The sequence below is a fragment of the Equus przewalskii genome, chromosome 4, assembly GCF_037783145.1.
Source record: "Equus przewalskii isolate Varuska chromosome 4, EquPr2, whole genome shotgun sequence".
In the NCBI taxonomy this organism is placed as follows: domain Eukaryota; kingdom Metazoa; phylum Chordata; class Mammalia; order Perissodactyla; family Equidae; genus Equus; species Equus przewalskii.
In genome coordinates this window covers 11,022,977-11,049,137 of record NC_091834.1, presented here as the reverse complement: position 1 = coordinate 11,049,137, position 26,161 = coordinate 11,022,977, and the positions used below count along the sequence as shown (strand labels likewise).

The following is a 26,161-nucleotide window of genomic DNA, read 5'->3' as shown; positions in this document are numbered from 1 at the left end:
TCTCTGTGAGGGTTAAAAAATATAATCTAGTATTAGAGCAAGCGATAACCCATCAACATACAGATTATTATAGTTATTTCCTGGTGATATAGCTAACGAATACTCAAATAGAGTCTCAGGAATCACTGAAATTAATGTTTTAGGAATTTGTAATTACTAAAATTTACACATCACGTGTTAGTGTCCCTGACTGCATTATGTTGTGAATCTTTTATTTACATTTCAATTTCAAACAAATAGACTTACTTTGCATAATGCAGATGTACATTCTATGTAAGGTTTTCCTGATCCTACACAGGATGCAACAATTAAATTTCCAAAGATGCAAACCTGGGACTAACTCTTTCTAATTAACCCTGCATTGTTTCGGGGAAGAATTACTCCTGTCAGATTAATGAATTTTATGGTCACTACTTAACCTATTTGCCTGCACCATTTTTATCATAAGATAGGCTGTTCTGCACAGGTTTTCAAAGTTTAAGCCTCACATAGAAACCAGCCTGGAACATCTTCCTGCGTTTCTGGACGCTCGAGTGAAGAAAGCAGCGTTCCCGTCTTCATCTGGTCAGCTCTCAACCCACCGTTTGCTTGCCCACGTGAATTCTTTCTACTTCCGCCTGTTCTTCTCACTCTTTCCCCCTGGAATGGTTACTCTCCTCTCAAACTTGACGGAGCTGGAAAGACAGGACCACGAGGAAAGCAGTGTCTTACAGGGACACTGAGACCTAACTGTGCCATGTCTGACAATCTTGACCACTGCTCTTCCCTGTCTGCTGCTCTCTTTTCTCAAGGCCACCAGGATACTCCTTCCCTTTATGCTCCTGTTACTTTCACGATCACTCCTCCATCATCTTGGCAAATACTCTTGATTTTCCTACCCCTTACCTGAGCACCCCAGAGCCAAATCCATATCTACATGGTCTCCTAGAGTGACCTCAAGGATTGTCATGGACTCAGCTAACACCTACACTGCTAATGACTGTCATACCTACATCTCTAGCATAGCCCTCTCTGCTGAAGTGTATCTACAATAACACCCACGTTTACTTATCACCTGGATGGTCTGCCAATCTTTAACTCAGTGTGAGACAGACCTGGGTTGGAATTTAATTATGTACTATTCCAAACAGCTTCACAACTCTGTGTCGGTGTCGCAATCCAATGTACACATCAGGATAGATGTGGAGAGGGCTGATGGCCACTCTGAGTTTATTATAACCAGCGTTTCAATATATACATAGCTTACAGCTGTTAAACATACACAGGTGTTCTGGATGAAGTAATTAGCGAATGCCAAGAATTCTTAGTGATTTCTCAAGCAGCCCTCCCTTGGCCTCTGTTTTGATATTATCATGTTATTGCTGTGCTCCTGTATTTTTATCTTGGAGCAGGCAAGGTCTCTTAGGCAACGGTCCCTCCTGCTCCCGATATCAATACTGTTTCTCCATCTGTGCCCCCCGGGCGGCCGCCACCTGGCTTAGGTTGCCCCCCCCCACCGGGGGTCTTACCCGTCATTGGCTAACCGGCCTTCTCACTTCCGGGTCACAGTTTGTTGGCAAGCTTTTTCCAGTGATTATTAACTCTTCCTGTGTCAGGGGCAGCTACACTAAGCAAGCCATTTAACTTCTCACACCTCAGTTTACAAAACTGTGAAATGAGGATAATGATTCTCTCTCATTGGGTTGCCTCGAGTTTCTAAGGAGATGACGTCTCTTAGGTGAGAAATTCAGTCTCTGATGCACAACAGGTGATAGGAAAGGACAGGTGTGCCATTCAAAAAGGAATTCATTCCTCTCCAAATCTGCTTGCTGACTCTATGTTCCCTTGACCAGTGAATGGTACTTCTTTCCACCTATTTGCCAAGCCACAAATCTACAAAACACTCTAGACATTTTTCACCCTCCAACCTTTTCCAAATCAACTTGTTATCATCAAGTCCTTTCCTCTTCCTAAATATCTCTCGAACTTGATAACCCCTCTCAACCTCTGACTTCTAACCCCTGTCTTAATCTAGGCTCTCATTATTTCTTGCCTCTAACAACCAAAAAGTCTCCTAACTGGCCTTCTTTTCTGTCTGTATTGTATCCTCCACATCATTGCCAAAGTGCTGGATCTACAATGTACATGGGCAGTGGCTGACTCACCCTAAGGGGACCCCTCATGAGTCCCACCCTTATATAACTTCCCGTGAGTGCAGGTGGAACGTAACGTGTGACTTGCTTCTAACCAACAGAATAATGCAGAGATGATGGAGTGTCAGTCCCATGACTATGCCACATTGTATGAGACACCATTTTATCAGATTGAAGGGAGAGATTCTGCTCACCTTGAAGGAGTGAAAAACCATATATTGAATGGCCATTGAAGAGATGCATGTGGCAGGGAACCTCAGTGGCCTCGTTCCTGCATCAGAACTTAATTTTTCCAAATGATGTCAGTTTGGAAGAGACCTTGAACTCCAGAAAGGAATGCAGTCTGGCTCACACTCTGATTGCAGCCCCATGAGACCTTGAGCGGAGAGCCCAGCTATGAGTTCATCTACGAAAACTGTGAGATAGATAACAAACATGAGTAGTTTTAAGGCGCTAATTTTGTGGTAATTTGATATGCAACAATAGAAAACTATCTCCAAAGCGTATCAGCCATCACTCCCTTCCTGGACACTACAGATCCTTATGTTATAAACCATAAGGCACTGCTCTCCACGATGAGTTTACAGTGCTCTTTCCCCCCGATAGCTCCTTGAGGAATTCTCTTACTCTTCCAAATCTGTGCTGATCAACTTTAACCTTCTCTATGAGGCAAGTCCTGACCACAAATCTCCTTTCACTGGCTTTGCCGTTTTTTTCATAGCACTTATCAACTTCAAACAGGTTATATGATTTTCTTCTTTATTACGGTCATTTTCTCTTCCAGTAGAATGTAAGCTCCTCCAGGGCAGAGCTCTTAGTGTCTTTGGTTCACTGATGTATCCCAAGCACCTGTAAGATGCCTGCCACATAATAGATGCTCAATAATATTGACTGACTTGGATCGAATTGCCTCCTCCATTGGGCCACAAGCTCCTTAAAGGAAAGTGCTTGTCGCTATTCTTCTTTATACATCATAAGCCCTGACATGCAACAGGCTCAGTAATTTCTACTGAGTGAATAAATAACATCGTTGTAATGTTTTACTATGTTCATCTCTACTCGTTGAGAAAGAGCTATAGAACATAGCATGCTATCTTTTTGCATCAGTCTGTAAGGGCTCTGCTAGAGTTTTAAAACATCAAAATTGGTTATTCTTTATTTTAGAAATTCTTAAGAGGAAAATCAAATAGTTTTATTCCAGTTTTTCAATTAAGCTAGAATACAAAACTCAGTTGTATTAATTTCTGTATTGCTGCTAGAACAAATTATCACCAATTTTGTGGAAAGGTCTTCTGCTTTCAAGAAGTCACGTGATTAGATTGGGCGCACCCAGACGATTCAGGAAAATCTCCTCCTCTCCAAATCTACAACATTAATCATATCTGCAAAGCTCCTCTGCCCTGTAAGGTGACATATCCACCGGTTCTGAGGGTTAGGACATAATCGTTCTATCTACATCGTCAGTGGAAGAGGAAAATCAGCATACAGCTAAGTGAAACATGCATGACTCCATGCCACAGACTCACCTCCGAATACCCAGTTTCAAATCTTTTTGTTTCAATTTACTCTACATTTCATACTCTAAAATGAAACATTTCTTTCCATTTTCTACAATTTGAACTCTTCTCAGTTCAATAAAAAATATTTAAAGGGCGGGTCCCGTGGGTGAGTGGTTAAGTTCGTGCACTCCGTTTTGGTGGCCCAGGATTTCATGGGTTCAGATCCTGGGCACAGACACGGCACCGCTCATTAGGCCACACTGGGGTGGCATCCCACATGCCACAGCTAGAAGGACCCACAACTAAAATATACAAATATGTACTGGGGGGACTTCGGGAGAAAAAGAAGAAAAAAAATTTAAAAACTGGCTTTCCACAAATCCCCCTTTCTTTTGTTTTTTTAAGCTTGGCCCTGAGCTAACATCTGTTGCCAATCTTCTTCTTTTTTCTTCCTTCTCCCCAAAGCCCCTCAATACACAGTTGTACCTTCTAGTTGTAGGTCCTTCTGGTTCTGCTATGTAGGATGCCGCCTCAGCACGGCTTGAGGAGCAGTGCTAGGTCCGTGCCTAGGATCCGAACCTGCAAATCCCTGGGCCATGGAAGCAAAGTGTGAGAACTTAACCACTCTGCCACGGGGCGGCTCCCAGAAATCCCCCTTTCCAACTGACAGCCAGCTGTATACCTCCTTTGCACAGTCACATAGAAAAGGCCTGGCCTGGCTGAGGAGTAGGCTGTGAATTCTTCTCCTGGAGACAAAGGTTGCCAAGTCTGCCTCAGGGAAACTTGGCAGTACATCAATAACACGAACATCGTGTGATTGTTTCTTAACACACACGCGAAAGATTTCATGAATCAATGTCATTAAGCTAGAACATTTTCTTACACTCATATAAGAGTCAAGGGTTAAATGAAGGCAACATAAAGGGGTGAGGTTTGACGGCAGTTGTTTTCAAGTCATCCAGGAAAATATCAGTGATTCAACAGTAAAAGAGCCCATGGCACAGAGCAAGTTGCTGCCGTCTCTCCTGCCGGGAGGCACTGTCTCCTTGCACGATGTTCTGAAATGCTCCAAATAGAGCACCGAATATACAGAATCCATTTTAGTTAAGTAAATAGAAGCACACCAAAGAGATTTATACGTGTTTTGGTGAGTGTGTAAGACGTTTTGAACACAGCTATAAGTCCCGTTGTAAAATGAATTTTGAAAAGCAACAAGATTTAGTAATACATCCAAAAGGAAGGTGAAGTCCTGCCCCATTTTGGCATCTTCTCCTCTCCCCAAAATAGTACCTCCTTCATTCCTGAATATATGGTAACTGACGTAAAAAGATACCAAACTCACGGGTTACATTCTAGCACAGGTAAGTTAACTCACACACAAATCCAGGCCGTTCCAAGTCTTGTCTGTCACCTTGTAGGATGTATCTTGTTCACAGGTAAGACCTGGTGACAACACGTGGATGGGCAAAAGTCAGTGCTGTCACTCAAACAAAGCAATGCTGATGCTAACGTTGAATGTCAACACATCAGCGATATCATCTTGACATATGTGGATGAAACATTTAATCCATAGCAAAATGAGACAATATAAATGAAATTACCTTAACTTCATTAAGGGAAAATAATATAAAGTGGTGGTGGTGAATGAGGTAGTAATGTGAAGAGGATACATACTCAGGATGCGAAACAGACAGAAAGAATTTATACTCTTCTTGTATCGTGTACTAAATATCTGTGTGGCTTAAGTGATCTGAGCTTTTCTCCCAACACGGTGGAGGTTAAGCACGATTCATTTACTCATTCATTCAAATAACATCTGTTGAGTGACAGCTTTCAGCGATGCACTGTTCTGTGTCCTGAGGCTGCAGCAATGAGTAAATCAGACAAATATTCTTGCCCCCACGGAGTCCACATTCTCACAATTCCTCAGAGGATAGTTACAAGGGTTGGACGAGATTCAATAACATATCTGGCAGAAGGTAAACACTGTAAATAAATTGAATAAGCATCATTATAATAGTAATGACATATTTTAGAAACCTGAAAAAGTATACTTATGTGCATAGTAAGAATACTAAATAAACAAATGGGTAACTCAGGCAAACTAGCAACACTAAAGCTAGTATAAAGATTACCTAAGATTTTATGCTGTCTTCAAAAGAATGTACCTCTGAAGAGTAGCTTAAAGGAAAAGAATTCCTTTTAAGAATTGTCTTTTTAAGGTAAAACTTTAATGAGAACATGTGTCTCTGGGTTAACACCACTGTAGGGGTTATCTTCCTTCCTTTCTCTTCACATACCCCTTTCTCATAGTATTTCCAGGTGTGAAACCCCCGCAGAATCCTTGGTAAACTCTCAGAAGTTCCCAGCTTCTGTTTTGGAAAGCAGTGAACCATGGTTTTGTTAAAAACCAGCGACTCACGAAGGGGTTCGCTCCTTACTCCTAAGCGAAGGGGAGTCAGACATCAACCCTCAGAGCGATACTCACGCGCAACTTCCAGCCGACGGCAGTCTGTCCTGAGCTCTGGGGCTCCGCTCCGGCTTTCAGATTTTATGTGGAGTATTTTAGGGAGTTCTTTAAAAATTGAAATGCTCGGCTCTGCAGTTGATTAAGTGTGCCATTCCAGGAGCTGCGACCCCGGAACTCGTCTGTCACTGTGAAGACAGTTATCCTGTGACGCTGCCAGGCAAACACATTAAGGCTTTAGTCACAAATGTGGCACACACTTCAAAACTCCACACGTTCAACAGGCTTCCTGGAGCCAACATTCCAGCTTAGTGCTCATCCAGTTAGACGGAAGCTGCTAAGAAGCATGGCACAGTACACGCTGCATAAGAATTTTGGCAGAGCACCACATGTATCCACCTTACATTAAAAAATCATAACGGCCTTAAATCATCCTAAGCTTCTAATGTCCATTCACGAGAATACTCTGGTTCTTTCATCAGAAACCGCATGTCATTCTGATGCATGGATAGTGCTAAAAATATAAATTTGACAGAATGTGTCTGAACCTGAACCAGACACTTAAATATTTTCGTAACTTCGTAGGCAAAAGGAAAACATACAAAACTCTCTGAACTATGTGATACAGTGGGCTTTGAACAAATGGCCTGGGCGAGAGCAGTAGGTGGCAAAGTTACAATGGAAATGTCAATCCTATGGGAGCCCTGGCCTGCTGTTTTATGGCCCTTCCTGAAGGTTAACAAAAAAAAGGAGTAAGGAACATAAAAATACCCTCGCTGTAATACTAAAAGCTAAAAAAAAAAAAAAAAAAAATTACAAATCATCAACAAATACTACCAAATTTAAAAAAAGCATTGATTTTACATTTTTTCCACCTGTGTTCCTTTTCAGAGGGAGGAGTAGCAGGAATGAATGAGAAAATAATTAAGCTAACTTAGCTTCTAGTTTAAGTTTTAATAGAATACAAGATAATTTTTACTCGAGATTAAAGGGGAAATATTTATTTTGGGTAATATTATGAATTCCTGTATCATACCTACATATGAGAAAATAACTTCTTTAAGAAACCTTAATTTCTCTAAAATTATATGATTATCAAACCAAATAGTAGTCAGTAAAGTCTTTCTGTAAAAGGCCAACTAATAAATATTTTAGGCTTTGTGGGTTAAGTCGTCCCTCTGTCAACTACTGAACTCTGTCAATGTAGGGTAAAAGCATCTACAGGAAAAATGTAAATGAATGGATGTGACTGTGTTCTAATAAAACTTTATTTATGCACACTGAAATCTAAAAAGCTAATAATTTTCACTGCTCACGAAATCTTCTTGTTGTTTTTTTCAATCATTTAAAAATGTAAAACAACATTCTTAGCTTATAGACCCTATATGCAGTGGGCTGGATTTGGTCCAGGTTATAGTCTGCTGATCCTTAGACTACATATTGATAATGCAAACTGTAAGAGTAAAAGATGAGAGGGTAAAGCTCACTTTTCTTCCTTCCCTTCCTTTTGCTTTTTCTTTCTTTCTTATTTATTTATTTACCTTGGAATCTGGCAGCACACAAAATATAATGAGGCAGTCCCAGGAGATGGGAAAGCCAGACTACCAGCCTTTCAAACTCAGCTAGTGTGTACACAGTAATGGGCTAATTTTACCAGCTACCAGGCATTGAGCCCATACAACTACCGTGGAGATTCTGTGAGTTACAAAATCATGCATAATATTCAAAGGGAATACCGTTACACAATATGCTATTTGCATTCCAATTAACTGCCACAGAAGTTTTTCTTAGGGCATCTTCTTTCACAAGGAATGTCTTCATCAAATTCCCCTGAATTTTCCATGCTGGTACAGAGGAAAGAGAAGCCATGAGAGAAGCTTGCCTCATGGCGGCAATAATCGGAGCATCATTATTTATTTACAACAGCTGAAGGGCTCTCTGGGGACTGACAACACCCAAGACATATTGCATCCTTCCTAAGACCCTTAGACACACAAAGCTAAGAGATCCTGGGAATAGTGACCTGTGATTCTTTCAAGTTCCATTTCAGGAAAGGCTATTTATTCACCTTTAGCAGCAAAGAAGCACCGAGAACTCCTTTGAAGAAATTTCTCCAGGAGCCTAAGAACTATTTGAGCAGCAAATATTTTATACCAATATACTGTTAGAGTTTCACGTAAATAGAAATCACTGTTTTTTAAATTGCAGCGCAGTCTGCTATGATCATGAGGATGAGCGTCAGCGATTGAGTGAGTTATCACCTCTTCAGAAAGATGCTGTTGGCAGAGGCATTGTCACCACATACACTTTCCATCAAAGTGGCTTTGTAAGCAATCACTGCGGAAGCTTCCCAGCGCAATTAAAAACATACGCCTAAACACTGTTTTTCAAAATGACACAAATGTCTAAATACCAACATAAAAAAATCTATGTCAAGCTGCCAGATACTTACGTGGTAAGAAAAGCCCTAAATTAGTGCAGAAGTATGTTTCTTACTACCTTCTATCTGATAAACACTGCCGCACGGTTTATAAAGACCTGAAAATGCCATGCATGAAATTGACATATTTTCTGTAGATTCCCATGGAAAAACAACCCAACTGCGACATCAGAGTCCACCTTTAAGACAGGTCACTTAAGGAAAGGAACAGGTCCACTTCACTCCAGGACAAAAAAAAAATTTTTTTTCAGACGCAAACTCCACGTCGGATGATCTGAGCTGAGGCTAAAAGCAGCTTTTCCTGGTCATTTACACCGAGGCTGCGTCTTTGGAGAACACAGCCTATATGCAAATGAAGATCAGCTTTGCAATCAGTTATGAATTCACTTCATTACATGAGTAGCAATGGACATAGTTATGATTTTCAGTTCATTCTGACAAATATTTAGTGAGCTTCCCAGGCCGGTGATATGGCTAGAGAGAAATTACACCGTCATGCGCAGCGCAATGATGTTTCCATCAATGCTGAACTGCATATATGACAGAGGTCCCATCAGATTAGTACTACACAGCCTGGGTGTGTGGTAGGCTGTACCACCTATGTTTGTGCAAGTACACTCTGTGATGTTTGCACCACCATGAAATCACCTAACGATGCCTTTCTCAGAACATATCCCTGTCGTTAAGCAAGCATAACTGTATACCAAGGAGAAATTGAACCTGGAGAGGGACATGTGGTAAGAATATAAACATGGGAGATGGGATCAAGCATTGGTCAGAGAGTCTTACAGGGAGGTGAACTGGGCTTGAAGCATGATGTCTGGAGTACTAATGCATCATGCAGTTTGTGTTACCTAACAGTGAGTTGTAAATGCAAATACTGAGCTTAGAAAATGGGAATGACTAGCGATACACATTTGGGATTTCTTTGCACAGAATAGATAATTAAAACCAAATGAATGGGGGGCCGGTCCCATGGCCGAGTGGTTAAATTCGCACGCTCCCGCTTCAGCGGCCTGGTGTTTTGCCAGTTCGGATCCTGGGTGTGGACATGGCACCACTCGTCAGGCCATGCTGAGGTGGCGTCCCACATGCCACAACTAGAGGGACCCACAACTAAAATATACATCTATGTGCTGGGGAGATTTGGAGAGAAAAAGCAGAAAAAAAAAAGATTGGCAACAATTGTCAGCTCAGGTGTCAATCTTAAAAAAAAAAAAATGAATGAATGAGATGGCCAAAGAATATGTAAAAAGAGGGGGACCATGGACAGACCCTCAGGGAAGACCCACGCTCACCAGCAGGAGGAAGCCAGCCTAAGGAAACTGAGAGGAAGCTGCCAAGGAAAGAGGGGATTGATGTGACATCCCGGGGAAGCAACGGGTAAAGAGAGATTCTACAATGCCAAGCGACGCAAAGAGGAGAAGGACGTGTTTCAATGGTTTCTTATCACGGGAACGTTGAAGACCTCAGCAAAATCGGCAGCACAGCAGAGCGGCAGTGGGCCAAGGTGTAAGTCTAGTTTCTATCCTAGCATAAGGTTTCCAAGCCAAGGGCTCAGTGGAGGATGAAACAGAAGAACAAAGTGAGTAAGAATATGATTAATAAAGAAAGGTCCTGGAGATGGCAGGAGGGGATAAAATTGAGAGCAGAATGGGGAACGGTTAGATGGGAAGGAAGGATTATTCCTCAGGTATGGGGCAAGCAGAGAGAGGACCAGCAAAAACACAGATATGTTCCAGTGCAGAGAGGATGCCAAATAGTACACGTCAGAGAATTCGCAACCTCAGACCCGTACAAGCCGAAATTATATGAGAGTGAAAGACTCAGATCTGGGGCCTTAAATAGAAGAATAAATAAGGATAAAATAAGTACTTTCTAAGAAAAGCACACTTTGAAAGTTTTATTTCGCCAAGAAAAGACAGCCACATCTTAAATTGATATGAGTCTGCATGCAATTCACTCCTTAGCTCAGAATACGTATTCCACTGCTGCTCATCTTATAACGAGGTTTACAGACACATTTTATACCTGCTTCTTAAACCACGAGAGAAACTTCCTAATTTCGTGGAGTAGCTCTGATGTTACAAGACAAGCAAAGAGATTTCACCACTGCCTTCAAGGTAGTCGGGAAAGTTTGAAAGATAATATTAATTACTGCCTGACTGACAAACTAGAGTTTCTTTCTACTGAGTGGTGGTTCTCAAACTTCAGTGTGAATCACAATCCCCTGGAGGGCTTGTTAAAGCACAGATGGCTAGAGTTCCTGGGTCGGAGCCCAAGAATGTGCATTTCTAACAAGTTCTCGGGTAATATTGATTTTGCTGATCCAGGGGCCACACTCTGAGAACCACTGCTAAAAGCTAGCCATTCCCATCCATGTAGGTCAATAAACAAGAGTATTTTCACTCAACCTGTCTATTCAACTGGCAAACCAGAATTGTGGATGCATTAAAATAGTATCGTTAATATTTCAAAAAACCGATTTGCGATTTAGTTCTTAAATTCACTTTTAAATGCTATCTAGAACATATCTACATTACCATTATTATTATAACTGGAAAAAGTCACAGAATTGGCTTCAATTGAGAGAAACACTTATCTATGTTTAAAATTCCTTCCCCTCCCTTCCTTCAGCTCCTTGTTATATATTTCACTACGATATGTGCCAGGAAGTGTTCTAGGTGCTTTCCATAGGTTAACCCATCTGTTCCTCACAACACCCTATAAGGTAACTTATTTTATTAATTCCATTTTACAGATGTGGAGACAGAGGCATAGAGACATGAAACGCCTCACTGAGGGTCAGACAGGAGTAAACGTTGGAGTCTGTCTAGTTCCAACATCATGGCCCTTACCTCTAACGCTTGTTTACTACACACTAAGGTATAGTGTGAGCTCAAACACCTGTTCTGACAAACAAGACATGGTATCTACCATGGGCAGCATTCCACTCGATCCACAGCCATCTTTGTGTATTTGTAGTCAGAGCCTATGCAAACGATTAAGGCCTCCTGTGGATTGGGCAGATGGAGTTGTACATGAGTGGATGGCTGTGAAAGAAAGTGACAACATTGTCTGGGAACTCCTTGGTGGTTCACATATTGGGTGTAAATGCTCCTCTTGGGCACTAAACAAATATTTTAAAAAGAACCAAGTTAATAAAATAGTCACTTTGCTTTAGTAGTAATCAAAAGGCCTGTACTTTTCAAGACACTGAGAAGCTCAAGTTGCCATAAGTCATGTTGTAAATAAAGCCGTTTTATATGCGATACAGCTCTTTGCCCTTCTCTTCCATCACTTTTCTATTTCTTATTCTGAGCCAGGTACAGTGTTGGTGGGGAAAAAAAAAATCCTGTGGCTATAATCTAATGCTGCTACTGGCTAAAACAAATTAGATTATCACTATCATAATCAATCAGAACGCCAATGTGCAAGTTTTATTCCAGTTGATCCCCTCCCAAAAAAGGATCCCCCAAGTCGGAGCTGGGATTGGGTGTGGTGAGTTAGACCTGATGATTGCCCTCTGGAGAGATCCAGTGACACCCATCACTCTTAGAACAAAATCCCTGCACTCAGCATGGCCTGCAAGCCCCTGAATGTCGAGCCTGTGTCTACCCCCGCCGGAGCAGCTCTCCATCTTCCCGAGCCTCAAGCATGGCCCCTCCCGGACCTCGGCACTTGCCGCCCCCGTCAGGAACACTCTTGTCGAGACGACTCCATGGTTTTCTCTGTTACTTCGTTCAGTTCTCAGTTCAAAAGTTACTTCCTTGAAGCTGATGACACTATGAAAATAGCTCCCCATCTCAGTCTCCACTCTCCACCTCCTCAGCCTGCTTTATCTTTCTTCACAGCCCTATTTACCTCACTATGTATTACATAGTTGCTTGTATCTTTATGGTCTGTTTCTCCCTCTAGAATGTAAGCCACGCAGTGACCTTAACTAAGTATATTTGGTTCATGTCTCTCAGACTTATAACAAAGCTGACAAACAGTGGATATTCAACAAAGAGTAGTTTAATGAGTAAATTAGTCTATTACATCTGGCACTCAATTTTGGTGCAGGGGCTGGGTGAAACAGGGGCCTCGGTTCCGGCCAGGAGAGGAGAGATTCAGAGCCTCAAGTTCAAAGGGGCAGATAGAAAGCAATAAGGAGATCTGAGAAAGGACTGCTGGACAGCTTCAGCGGTTCCAGGAAGGGAGCATGACAAGGGCTTCTGAGGAGAAGATTCCATGTATAGGGCACCTGAGGCCAACCTCAAGGGTAGGCTGGGAGCTGCTGAAGCTTGGAACCTCACAAATAGGATCTGAGTCTTAGGTTATACAAGCAAAGCTGTTGGGTCTAATCTTTTAACACATATAAACGTTACTTGTCTAACCCTGTTAAACACCCGTCAATATCTCTACTTTCAGAAACAAAAATACTATGTCATATTCTTCTTGAAACAGAAGCACTCCTGTTCTAGTTTTCATTTATCTTCTTTGGAGAGGTACGAGGTCAAAGGAAAACAACAAAGCAAGCAAGCTTCCTGATCAATAGCGATGGGTACAGTATCTGCAGTAAACAGTAGGTTGCAATGGGGACAGTAACAAATGCAAAGTTACACCTTATTCGAAAGTGGCAATGAACACTTATTCCTGGCTGATTGCACCTGTGCAGGAATATGAGCCTAGCATAAGCAGATTTCGATAGAAGACAGAAATGGGGAATTTAGGCGAAATTTGCAAAAACTTAACGTTGGCTCAATGGAAAAGAAGAACAACGATGTCAGGGACCAAACAAAACATGGCAACCTCTGGGTTAAATCCTTGCAACAGCTGTGCTACAACGTCAGTGCCTCTGGGCTAGTACCGCCAGGCAGACTGACATTTGCAAAGAGGATCTCAGCCAATCACTAATGTGGCCTCACTCATTTAGACTGTATACTTCTGAATGCTACTTTTAGACTCACTTTGACCACCTAGCATTACTAGAACTTGTTACAGGCTCAGTAAATAGAGCTTTCTTTTTGTAGAAGGGAACAAGAAGCAAGTAAATGAGTTCACCATAGAGAGAGAATGAGGCAAGTAATAAAACTAAGCCTCTCATCTGTTATCCCATTAACTAGACTTCCATCTCATATGGTGCTCATATGCTTTTCTTCTAGGAAAAAGCATTATATTTAAATATATGTGTTTATAAATTGCCCACAAAAAAAAACCAAATGAAAACAAAGAATTTCATTTGAGGGTATTCTAAACTAATGGATGTGTTCCATGCTTCTGAAAAGTGTAGAATTGTGGGTTTTTTCTACCCTCATTCCTTACACAAAGTGGAAAAGGGGAACCACATTGCTCACTGAACGAAAACACGGAAAGAACAAATGCATGGCCAATTTGAATGGTTCCAGCCCTTCATAAAACACCGCCAATTATGGTTTGCTAAGCTGAGATGTCGCCTTAAATATTTGCAAGCATTCTCATTTGTAAGTTCCAGACAGATCCAAAGTTAGCATGTATTACCAGGCAATTTATATAATACCCAGTTAGCAATTATTTTCATGCGTAGAGAAGCTTTTTAAATTATAAGTGTCTAGTTTCGGGTTTTAATGGTAATTTAAATTCAGATAAAAATTATGTTTCAGTTGCTCAAAACTATAGTTATTAAACAGGTAACCCAAACAAATCAGCTCAAATCAGGTATTTTACATGTATTCAAATGTCCCCCATTTGAGACTTTTGTTATATTCACAATGAACTTCTTGCTTAGAAACAAGTGTCTCCTGGTATGATTTTATTATGTCAAAAGGATTCTTTTGACAACAATTAATTTTTCCATTAATTCATGGCGTAAACTTTGCAGATAAGACACAGAACGAGTGACAATGATGGTGACAAGAACAAATATTGATGACCCTTCGCAGACTCTCTATCTGGACTTGTGAGCTTGCTCAGTGCAACACTGCCAAGTATAAACAAGATGCGATTAGCTTTTCCCTCACCTTGTGATGTACGAAAGCGCGTGTCCTGAAGCCTCGAGATAACATAACATCCACGGGCTGCCATGAAATAAAGCCTTTGTCCATTAATTAGGCTGGTGTCTCATTCTTCAGAAGGATCATTTTGCTCTACAAACAGTCACTAAGTAATTTTGGTTAAACTTCTCCTTTAAGAGTTTGTTTTTCTCCAGTTCTAGTTATCTCTCTGTCTAGCAGTGGTAAGCACTCCTTTTTCGAGTAAAGATATTTTAAGTGTTTTGACTAAAGTGGCTAAAGTGACAGGTGAAATGCTAGGAGTAATCGCAGTGCCGTGTTAAGAAATGCCGGCAATTGCTGCCCTTACCTAATTTCTTTGATAGTCTCAGGTGTTCTCGAGCATCTGCTGTCCTCTAATGCTCCTAAAAGTTTTCCTAATCTCACATCCATTATACCAGTTTTCAGTATTAATATATTCAGATATTAATTCATACATCCATTCTTTGGACAGCCTTTATTCAAAAAGTGTCTTCATGTGCCCAGCAGGGGACATGAGAATAAGAAGCCACTGTTGTCTTCTAGACACGAGTATTCTAGAAAGGGAGACGGACATATTCAAAGCAAAATAACAGTTAAGACATATAATAATAATTTAAGACAAATATAAAATAAATAACGGAACTTGGTTCGTGATCAACTGCTGTATATATTTAAGAGCTAATATTTTTTTAAATGAATTTAGAATAGTAGAGAACTTAAGGTTGCCAGGGTGAATGAAGAGGTTTAGAGATTTTAAAAGAACAAAGTTTGGAGTATTTAGGGAACTGTAATTCCCGGGTCATGGCTGGATCATAGAAATAAAGCAGAGGGAGGAGGTAGGAGTTGAGGCCAAAGACAGCAGAAAATAAATGTAAAACTAGTCAGAGAAAAAGTGATTGGCATGGTGCAGGGGAGCTTGACCTCAAGTTTGAAAGATGAGTGGTGGATGGTTGAACAAATGGACTTAAGTCCATGGCATTCCAGAATCTGAGCTGGTCTCTAGCACTGATCTTTGAAACTCGTGTCCTGAGAGAAGTTGAATTTATGTAGGCACCCTTGGTAATTTAGGCCGCTTATTTAAAGCCCAAAGAATCCCATAGTTGAAGCCTTGTACTTCTGCACCAGCTGGACCTCATCTTCTTCACATTTATCCTCCAGTGCGTACAAGAGCCCTCTGCTCCAGTCCCACTAGACCACACGGAGCTTCTACAACACACTTATTAATTTCTATCTTCACTTGTAACGTATGCTGCAAACTTTCCCTGAAACATCCTTCTTCACTTATCCAAATTATCCACATCCAACTGCCCTTTGGGGCCAGTTAATCTCATATTTTTTATACCCCTTTCCAGACAAGGCTGCCCCACAACAAACTCTCTCTCCTCTAGACTTCAATAAGATATATTGTCTATTTTATTCACATGTCTTGAATAAGGACGTGAAACAATATGTAATTAACTTGTCATGTTTATGTGCCTTATGTGTTCAATTTGATTGTAAACTTTCCCAACTGAATGTTTGTAAATGTCCATGAGGAATAGAAATACTTCTAATGTAAGAACAACCAAAAGATGCATGCAATCAACACAAGTGCCAGTCAACTTCTCTTTTTCTTGCTGACTCTGTGGGTCCTTAGTTTTCTGTGTTCTTTTGCTGCACCGGTCCCAGACCTGTTCAAAGCACGAGGTTCAAAGCAGACGGTTCTGGCCCACTTATAAACAGACGTTAAAACTGAACACTTTATTAGTTCTGCTTTAACAGGAGAGTATAAGCAAACACAACCCCTACAGAAACTTTGTAGAATAATGTCACGTGTTAGCTCAGCCACAGAGAGAACCTGCAGTCTCTGGCTGCCCTTTGCAACATGCCAAAGGTGTCTCATTTCTTCCACAAACTTGAGTTACTTATGGGAAAACATGATGACACAATTGGCAGGCTTCTTCCTGCCAACTTGGGCTTGCTGCTTGGGGCAGTTTGCTGATAAGGTCATCATCCCTGCTTTAAAAGAAGCACCTACATTAGAACAAGGGTGTAAGATTGATGCTAATGTCATTGCTTTAAGAATCCAGTCATACATTTCGCGTATTTATGAGGTTGACCTGGCAACTGGACTACTGTGTCATATAAACTGGACCTGACAATTTCTCTACTGTGTAGAGGAATAAAGCACAGCTATCACAGTTAATCCTTCATTGGGAGGACTTCAGAGGCAACATCGTTAACCCTAGAGAAGAGAATGCTTTGGGTCACTTGGCTATAGGGCTTCTGGCTACATAGGCGGGATGTTAAACCCTGGAAGCCCAGGAAGGAGACACGTGCTGGCCACTCTGAGTCAGAGAGCTGACTGCATGGGGTACTGCTCAGCGCAGGGCGGAGGGACCAAATCTTCAGGGAGGGGTGCTTTCCCAGGAGGAGTTCCAGACGTTAGTCCCCCATGCTGCCTCCTTTACTCCCCAAGGATCACTCAACTGACAATTTTCTTATTAAAGGAACTGCTCTGGTCTCAGCACCAGATGTAAGAAACCACATTATAGAAATATGTCTCAAGTACTGACCTCGCTCTTTTTTCACGGAGCCTGCTCCAACGGTGAGTCGCTAAGCCCTGGCTGATTCCACACTGCCTTAGAACAGGAAAAAAATGCTGTGCTTTGGAGCTTGGAAATAGTGAAAAGTAGGACTGTTAGCAGAATTTTCTGGTTTAGCCTTGGTTTATTTTGTTTCACTAAAAAGGGTTTAACTATTCCCACATTCTTTGTAGAATGATTGCTACTTGACATGAGTGATTTTCTCACTGTGATTCTCATGGTCCTTTGAGCTGCCATCTGGGTAAAGAATTTAATGACAGTTGGGACCAGAGTGGCTTTTCTTCAGGAAAAATCCCTGATTGGTGTTGTCAATTTCCATAGTGTACATCTCCCACCATGCTGATTTCAAGTGCCCCCCACTGTGATGTCCTCACTTGAGACGAGGTGCACAGAACCCACTCTTGCGGAGAGAGGTATAAGCTGCTCCCGCACACGCTCGCTGAGGCTCTGAGGCCTCAGACCTCGATTCAGTCAGCGTTTCTCTCTTTCACCTGTTTTATTTGTTTATCTCAGAGGTCTCTCTTAAGGTACTATTTGAGGGAATGATAGAATTTTGTTGAGTTTACAAACCAACTGCTCCTGCACTAACCCCGGATCTATGTTGTCCAAAAGAATAACTGATGAAAACATAGGCAATCACAACCACCTCTTAATTCTCCGTATTAAGATGAAAGAATGACTTGGTCAACTTCAAACAGCAAATAAGTCTCAGAATTTATGATTGATCCTTGAACATGTTATCAGTGAGTTATCTGGAAACGCATGGAACACACCGACTGAAATGATGAGTCTGGAGCTATAATGGCATTTGAAAGTTGCTCAGCCTCCCCCTTCGCTTTCCCTTCTCTTATGTAATCCCTGCTTTTTACCCAGTGCACACCAACTTGAGGTACCCTAAGATGGACATCTCTGTTGACCTCTATTCCCTGTGTTATACAAAATAGATAAATGTTTCTTCCATCTTCTGTTGACCTAAGAGCATCAAAGAGAGATCATTTAAAAGGAGACTGTGAATTCTATGATGGGACTTTATTGTCAGTCATAATTACATATGGCTTTTTTTTTTTGAGGAAGATTAGCCCTGAGCTAACATCTGCTGCCAACCCTCCTCTTTTTCCTGAGGAAGACTGGCCCTGAGCTAACATCCATGCCCATCTTCCTCTACTTTATTTGTGGGACGCCTGCCACAGCATGGCTTGCCAAGCAGTGCCTAGGTCCACACCCGGGATCCAAACCGGCGAACCCCTGGCCACTGAAGCAGAATGTGTGAACTTTGTTGCACCACCAGGCCAGCCCCAAATATGGCTTTTTAAAATTTAATTCTTTTATGGATAAGTAGCAATGCCGATAGTTTTTCCAAAGTTAATTAAAAGTTAATTGTTCAATAAAATACATATCAATGATTAATCTTTGAGCTTCCTAGCCAGGGAACCAAACCTGAGCCCTTTTAATTTTGAATAGATAAATTGGTTCTTTAAAGGCTTAGCAAACTATTTTTCCTATTTAAAAAAAATTTGACAGCAGGATAGTTTAAGATGATGAGAAAATAAAGGAGTAAGTAATACATTGTGAATAAACTCTAATAATATCACAAAAATAAAATGCATCAACAATTAGTAAAAATTATTTGGAATGAATTTCTGAAAGCATATTGACAAAAGGAATTTCATATTCAAGTAAAAGGGAAAAAGAAACACTTTGTTTAAATATTATTTTAACAACTACCTTTTGGTTTTTTGCATAAAATCGTTCTTCTTTACTTATACCCACCCCATTTTATAATTATAACCTTATTCTGTGAATGCAAAGATGTAAGAAAATTATATCCTCTTGATATAATTTGATATACAATCGATTAATCGTATAACATCTCCTCTCAATCACCATACTGTCTAACATTTTACAGAGACAGAAACTAATCAATATTCTAGAATGCAATGCAACATTATTATGGGCCACAGATCTGGGACTGTGATCATTGTAGTCCCAGAAAAATTTCAATTCCAACCTGTCAGTCCACTGTCTGTAACTCCAGCTGGAAAAGTTAGTTTTCAACGTACCCCTTAATGCTACTAATACCGTAAGACATGGCTATATCTGTTTGCCTCAGAACTTTAGATTTTGTAAACATTTCATTTGAATTATAACATCACTTTCACTGTAATTATTTGCTCACACACACCATTTTCTTTCTTTGAGAAATACACAACACACAATTTTTAACTAAGTTTACCCCTGAAAATTGAAATATCTCCACATGATTTATCTCTGAATTAATTCTTTCACGGTATTCCTCCATTCAAATAGATGAGATTCCTTAATATAAGGAAGAGTGGTGAAAAGCAACTAGCATTCAAATTCCTAGGCTGCCACTGAAATGTTAAGACTTTCCAAGTTTTGTTTTTTATGCCAATAAAATTAGGAAAATCTCTCTGTCCTGGCTAACATACCCAGTTGTCTTGAAATCTAAATGAGATTTTATTGGCAATACCTCTTAGAAAAAATTGTAGAGTGCTATGACATATTTGCAAAATCCCAAATATGGGAACCCACGAGCTGAGAAATTAGAATGAGTGTGCCAGTAGGCTTATGGTTGTATTTAATAAACATCAACATGATATTCATTTCTCGTTAAGTTATATTTTTTAAAAAAGCAAAATAACAGAGAAACATGAAATTCTCCACTGATAAGAAATCAGATGATGATTGGACAAAAGTCCAATCTTTGTGGGCAAAAATCCCATTAAATACAGTCTGCATATCAGATAAATGATACACACACACTGCTGATCCCTTAAAAACTGAGCTAGGAAAATACAAGAGGATCCATTTTATTCTTGTTTTGTTTTTAAATTTAAATATGGTTAAAAAAATAGATGGCAAAGTTTGTGATAAAAATTTGATATAATTCATGGAAGGGTTGAATGTTATGTTACACTTGAAAAGCTAAAAACTTCCGCTGTTTTGAAATAAGCCATTGATACATAAAGCATTAAAACATTTAATTCATCCATGAAGGTAGTAAACAATAGTAAGTTATAGAAAATTCTCAGTTTCCAAAATATAGGACAAGTCAAAGAAGTTTCTATTTTATCTTAGCAACAAAAAATGAATTGATGATTTATTTTTAAAAAAAATGAATTTGGGGCCAGCCTGGTGGCTTAGTGGTTAAGTTTGTGGGATTTGCTTTGGTGGCCCAGGGTTCGTGAGTTTGGATCCCAGGTGCGGACCTGTACACTGCTCATCAACTCACACCGTAGTGGCAACCCACATACAAAATAGAGGAAGATTGTCACAGATGTTAGCTCAGAGCCCATCTTCCTCACAAGAAACAAATAAGTAAATAAATTTGAATTTTTAAATCACTATCAGTACAATCTATTATAATTTAACTCCTAGAAATAAACCTCATTAATAAGAGAACACCATATCTCTTTGCCTTAAGATTATTTTACTATTTATCCTAAATAGTAGTTGGAGGAGTCAAAATTGTTGTTGTTTATGTACTTTCTCTATTAGTAACAGAAAAAACAATAGGGTCCAAAAAAGATTCATTAAATTACCTGGGAAGATTGTCCCTGAGCTAACATCTGCGCCAATCTTCCTCTATTTTGTCTGTGGGATGCCTCCACAGCATGGCCTGATGAGAGGTGTGTAGGTCTGCGCCCAGGATCCAAATCTGCGAACCCCGGGCTGCTGAAGCAGAGCGTGCGAACTTAACCACTCTGCCACCAGGCCAGCCCCAAATCTCATCAAATTTACTTGGATCCTTACTAAAAACTGTTTCCATTTTAACTAAGGCAGATTGATTGAAACAAACATTTCTCTGCCTCACGTATTTCTCTTAAATTTCTCTTAAAACCTAATGGAAAACTTAGAAGCCCCTTGAAAATGAGATATATTTTAATCACTAGCAGTAACACTCAGAAATGACAATTTTGAATTTTTCAATATTAAAGCTATTGGTGTTAAGAAAAAGAGAAACTAGGAAAGTTTTTTTGAAACAAACATTTTCTCCTTAAGAATTTGGTTCTTTTTTCTTTGTTCAGTTCTTGGTGAGTTAAATCAAGATGACTTTCTTTGTTAAACAGGAGTTAAACTCATCCTGAAGGACACCTTTTTAAGTATCTTATAAGGAAAATGTAAATATGATTTATAATCAATATCTCTGGCATTTTCTTTTACTTTGAATGGCTCATTATAGTTTACAACTATACCGTTTTTCCCCCACTAGAAAAAAAATGTTAAAATCTTTAGATTTTTGTTGTGTGGTTGATTGTCTAATGAAAGGGACCCATTACATTCTGTATTGGCCGTGTCACAGGTGGAGAGCTGTGCTGAATTCTGAGTAATATCCTTAGTATAAAATGTGTAAGCAGAAAGACGTGCAGGAAAGAGTGAGAATATGGTGAACTGTCTTGAAATATATGATAATTGGGATTGGGCATCCCACATCAATTAGAAAACATTAAACTTATTTTCAAACATATGAAATACTGTCATATGGAATGTGAAAACTGGTTCAGTGCCTTCTTAGCTCCTATACAGTCAAGTTAGATTGCTCCAGAAGTAATATTTTAATAGCAATGTCAAAAGTTTTATTTGAATTATGAGTCTTCAAAGTATTTCCTTAAAATAAAATATCTTGTATACTTTGTTCCTGCATTGTAATTCATGTTTTCCTTTCTTTGAGAAAAATAGCATTTAATCATTATAAATACTCTGTACAACACTATTTTGAAAGCGTTAGTTCAGCTTAAATATATTTTGGTTATCAGGCAAAAGTGAAAAGGAGGGTGACATCTTAAACGCTATGTAAAAGTAAAACTTAAAAAGAATACTTTTTTTTTTTTTTTTGAGGAAGATTAGCCCTGAGCTAACTGCTGCCAATCCTCCTCTTTTGGCTGAGGAAGACTGGCCCTGAGCTAACATCATGCCCATCTTCCTCTACTTTCTATGTGGGACCCCTACCACGGCATGGCTTGCCAAGCGGTGCCATGTCCGCACCCGGGATCCGAACCAGCGAACCCGGGCCACCGAAGCAGAACGTGAGAACTTAACCGCTGCACCACCGGGCCGGCCCCAAAAGAATACTTTTTAAATAATTACTACTACTCAATAAAGTTTATTGTTTAACTCGTAAAATGTAATTGTTTAATCCCTACCTTGTTGTTGTAAAAATGCCATACACTAGAGTTCTCCTTGGGTTTTCAGTTTCCAGCAGAAACACATCCTCTGTAAAAGGGAAACGTCATTCTTTCAAAGTTCCCAAATATTAACCGTATTTAAAAAAATTTACCCCTAAGAAAATAATTTCAACCATGAAGAGTATCATTCAGAAGAATATTCCTGCAGCATCATTGTAATCTGGAAACAACTAAGTCAATTAATGACAGGCACGTGGTAAAGTAAATGAAATGCTGTACAAACACTAAAGGGATTTACAATGGCTGTGACCTGACAGAAAACGTGCTAAAGAAATCGTTGTAAGTGGAAAAGACCCCATGGTATAAAATACGGACTAGAACCTTGTAAACCTTAAAACTATACGCCCGAAGACAACAAGGAGATTACCAGTGAGGGTCTCTGGTTAGCAGAGCTATAGAAATTTTCCTGTTTCTTCTTTTTTTCTGCATTTTCTAAATACCCTTTAATGATAATATATTATTTTTTTTAATTTAAAAGGTATGACAACTCTCAATTTCTTTTTGACTTAAGGTTAGAAGATGGAACATGGAAGAAAACTTTTTCATAGTCACTGTTTTGCTTTACATAAAATAAGACTTTTTTGGCTTATAGTCAAAATTGCTAGTGATATTTTATTTAATCAATAATTTTTCTAACAACAAGAAGTTTAAAGTATATTACGGCAAACACAAAGGGATAGACAGTAAGGTGCACTAATACATAACAGAACCTGGAAGTAGATTTCTGAGAGGAAACCCCAATTAATAATTGTCATGATTACAAGAAAGGTCTGGATTTAGCGACATCTTTGCAAATAAGTCTTGCTGAGGAATACAAAGAAAGACGTATTTGGTTTAAACTCACAGTGAATTATAGCCTTTTAAGCAAGAAATTATAACCACTAGGCCTTCCATATGTGAACAAAGTCTGACACTGTTTAACTCTCCCTAAAAAACAAGAAAGGCTGAAACATCCTAAGTCACGGAAACACAAACATACTTGCAAAGAATTTGGGGGAAAATAATAAGTGACTAGGTTATAACATAAAATCGTACTTAGAATTTTTTTCTAGAAATGCTGGCACAGAAAGTCTTGTTTTTATCATCAAGGTAATGACTTTTGAGGAAACCAATTATCTATTTCAGTTTTTATAACTGTTAGAACTAGCAAATTTTTCCATATTGTAACAGATTTTTGTTGCTAACCTCATCACCTGTCTCAAAATAACCTAATCCATTCGAGAATAACCAGCATTTTACATTTTAATGGATTAAAGCAAAAGAAATGTCGTTTCTAAATGGCAGTTAGTAATCATGACACTATGATATATACCAAGTTATTCTGATTAAAAAGAGAACTGTTGATTGGCAGAAAGGAATCAGATTGTTAGTCCTTATCTGACCAGGAAAGTATAACCCTCCTCATGTCACACATGCTGAGATCTCTTAGTCCCGGGGTCACCAAGAACAGAGCCTGGAGCCTCAGTCTAATTTCTACTCTGACGTTTCCATGTTATATCTATTCTGTCTACTTACTGTAATGGTAAAAACATACAGCTGTATTCTCACACAAACTGAGTTCAAATGAGAACCTAGATAAACATGAAATACACATTCATTTTCAAAGAGCGCAAACATACCATTACTTACGTATAAATTATACAAGTACTTCTCTCTCTCACACACACACATTCATTGATGTATCATGGTGAATTCAGTGAACCAGACGTTTCAGCAGGGCACTCAGGGGCAAAACAGATTTGAAAAATACTTGAGGAAATTTATGAACAGTATCCAACCATTAATTCAAACTGGCATAGTATTTATGCTGAAAACACCCATGGAAAATATATCCCTTCTGAGAGGTTACTAAAATCTATAAAATTTACAAAATCTCTTCCAAAAATATTTTTCAGTCTCATATCTACGTACCTAATTCATCAAAGTGAGTTTCTGGGCCATCTTTACCAGTCTCTGAGCATACCAGCCTCACTTTTACGAAGCTGGCCCACTTGTTGACAAGATGACGCAGTCCACCAGTGTCATTCTGAAACCATTCTGTAAACATATTTCAGATTGCTTAAACAAATATTGAAATGTATTAAAAACTCAACTTGGATGTTTATTGCATAGGAATTAGTCATAATCTGAAGGATGGAACTGTTAACCACATCTGCATATCAATAGTTCAAAAGGAATATTTCAGAGATATAGTATTTTATAAAATAGCCATAGATATGCTATAGTATGGCATCACCTGAAAATGTTTAAAAAAATGAACTTAATAAATGTATGCCCTAAAGTTTCTAAATTGAACAATGTACGATGGAAACATTCGTAAAATGTTATGGAGACTACATGATTTAATTTGCCTTTTCTTGATAAAGCTGTCTTCAACGTGGACATAAATTCTCGCACACAGGGAAGCCTGCAGACTCGACTGTGGTCGGGAGAGTGGGTTTACACTTGCCCCAATGGTCCCCAATAGTTCTGTTTTCTCTCCTTCATTTCTTCACGTTATCATTTAACCCTTAGTATTTCTAATTGGATGCGTTAGTATACATATTTCTCCAGCTGGGGCAGGGAAAATGGCATTTGGGTCACTCACAAATAGTTTCTATCGATGACATTTTTTTTTCTGTACACCCAGAAGCCTTTCACCTCTTCTGCTGGCCTTACTGCCCTGTTGCAAATGATTAAGAAGAAGATGATCCCCACGATCAGTGGAATACTGTAATATTTAAAAATAAACTGTTTAAAACACTAAATCCTTTAGGAAGTACTTTCGCACAAAGGATGCTAACCAGAAAGAAGTCAGGACAAGCCTGTAAAACTCCTACATGAGAGGACATCGTGAGTTTTTTTGAGTTGCTGTGTATACTTACCGTTTATACACGAGAACATTTTGGTTACTGTTTATAATTAGAACTGCATTTCACCAAAGCGTTTCTGAATTTTCACTGTTGTAGACAGTTCCCAAATAGTCTTCTACTGAGATTTTGCTATATTTTATTCGTGTACTTAACAAGAAATGTTCCGTTTCTTTCTGTAGTATCCAATTTAGCTATTTGTGCTTAATACGAATGTGCTAAATGAAAAAGCAAAAAGTAATCAAAACTGTTTATCTGTGTAAAACCACAATATTTCCTTGAACTAATTTTTTTGCTGAAATAGAGTGTTTATCTCGTATGGCTGACGTGAATAAACATTAAATTAAAACGTCTCTTTTCGATATTTTGTTAATTTTAACAGCAGATAATAAAAGTAGGAAAAGAAACTATTGGAAAAGAAAACATTTATTTAATTTCAATTTCGTAGTCTTTCTTCAGATTAGAACAACATTAACACTTACGGGACAGACTCTAGCGATCATGGAATGGATCTGTTCTGTGCTTCTGCTGGTGTCGCTCCGTTTCTCTTTGAAGAAGCAGTACACCTTAGCATCACTAGGACCAGTGCCATCTGGGATGACGTGAGCATCCACAAACGTAGGTTCTGGAAAAAATACAACGACTATGTACATATACATATGAAATGATGAAAATCGTGATGAAAATCCATCTACCGTCCCTCCAAGTAACCCACAGGCACGTGCCTTCTCCAGCTTCAGTATAGAAGAACAATTCGATCTTCACAGGCAGAAAGTCTCAGAGCAGTAATTGTATTCACTCAACATGTCGCATTTGGAATGTCAAGTGCCACAGAGTATACCTATAATATGAGAGCTTAAAGCATTTTTCTCTGTCTGCAATATATTCTGGAAGTGCAGCAAATGCAAAAGTTCTATGTTCCCTGATGAGTTTTTAAACACGGAAAAGCTTTTCTACCAGTTATTTCCCATGGAATCTGATGGGCGTTT

The 26,161-nt window shown here is 39.4% G+C and overlaps 1 long non-coding RNA gene across 2 annotated transcripts in view; it reads right to left on the bottom strand.

The window, feature by feature from the left end:
• Positions 1-24,348, bottom strand: part of LOC139082760 (uncharacterized) — a 37,524-nt gene extending 13,176 nt beyond the window's left edge. The window contains exons 1-7 of one of the 2 annotated variants that reach the window (XR_011538968.1): positions 24,235-24,348; positions 22,282-22,351; positions 6,120-6,311; positions 5,233-5,617; positions 5,007-5,074; positions 2,327-2,547; positions 489-674 (exon numbers count right to left, since the gene is read on the bottom strand). This is a non-coding gene — a long non-coding RNA (uncharacterized lncRNA). The remainder of the gene's footprint in view (positions 1-488; positions 675-2,326; positions 2,548-5,006; positions 5,075-5,232; positions 5,618-6,119; positions 6,312-22,281; positions 22,352-24,234) is intronic. The other variant, XR_011538967.1, reaches the window with a different exon arrangement.
• Positions 24,349-26,161: the final 1,813 nt, after the last annotated feature.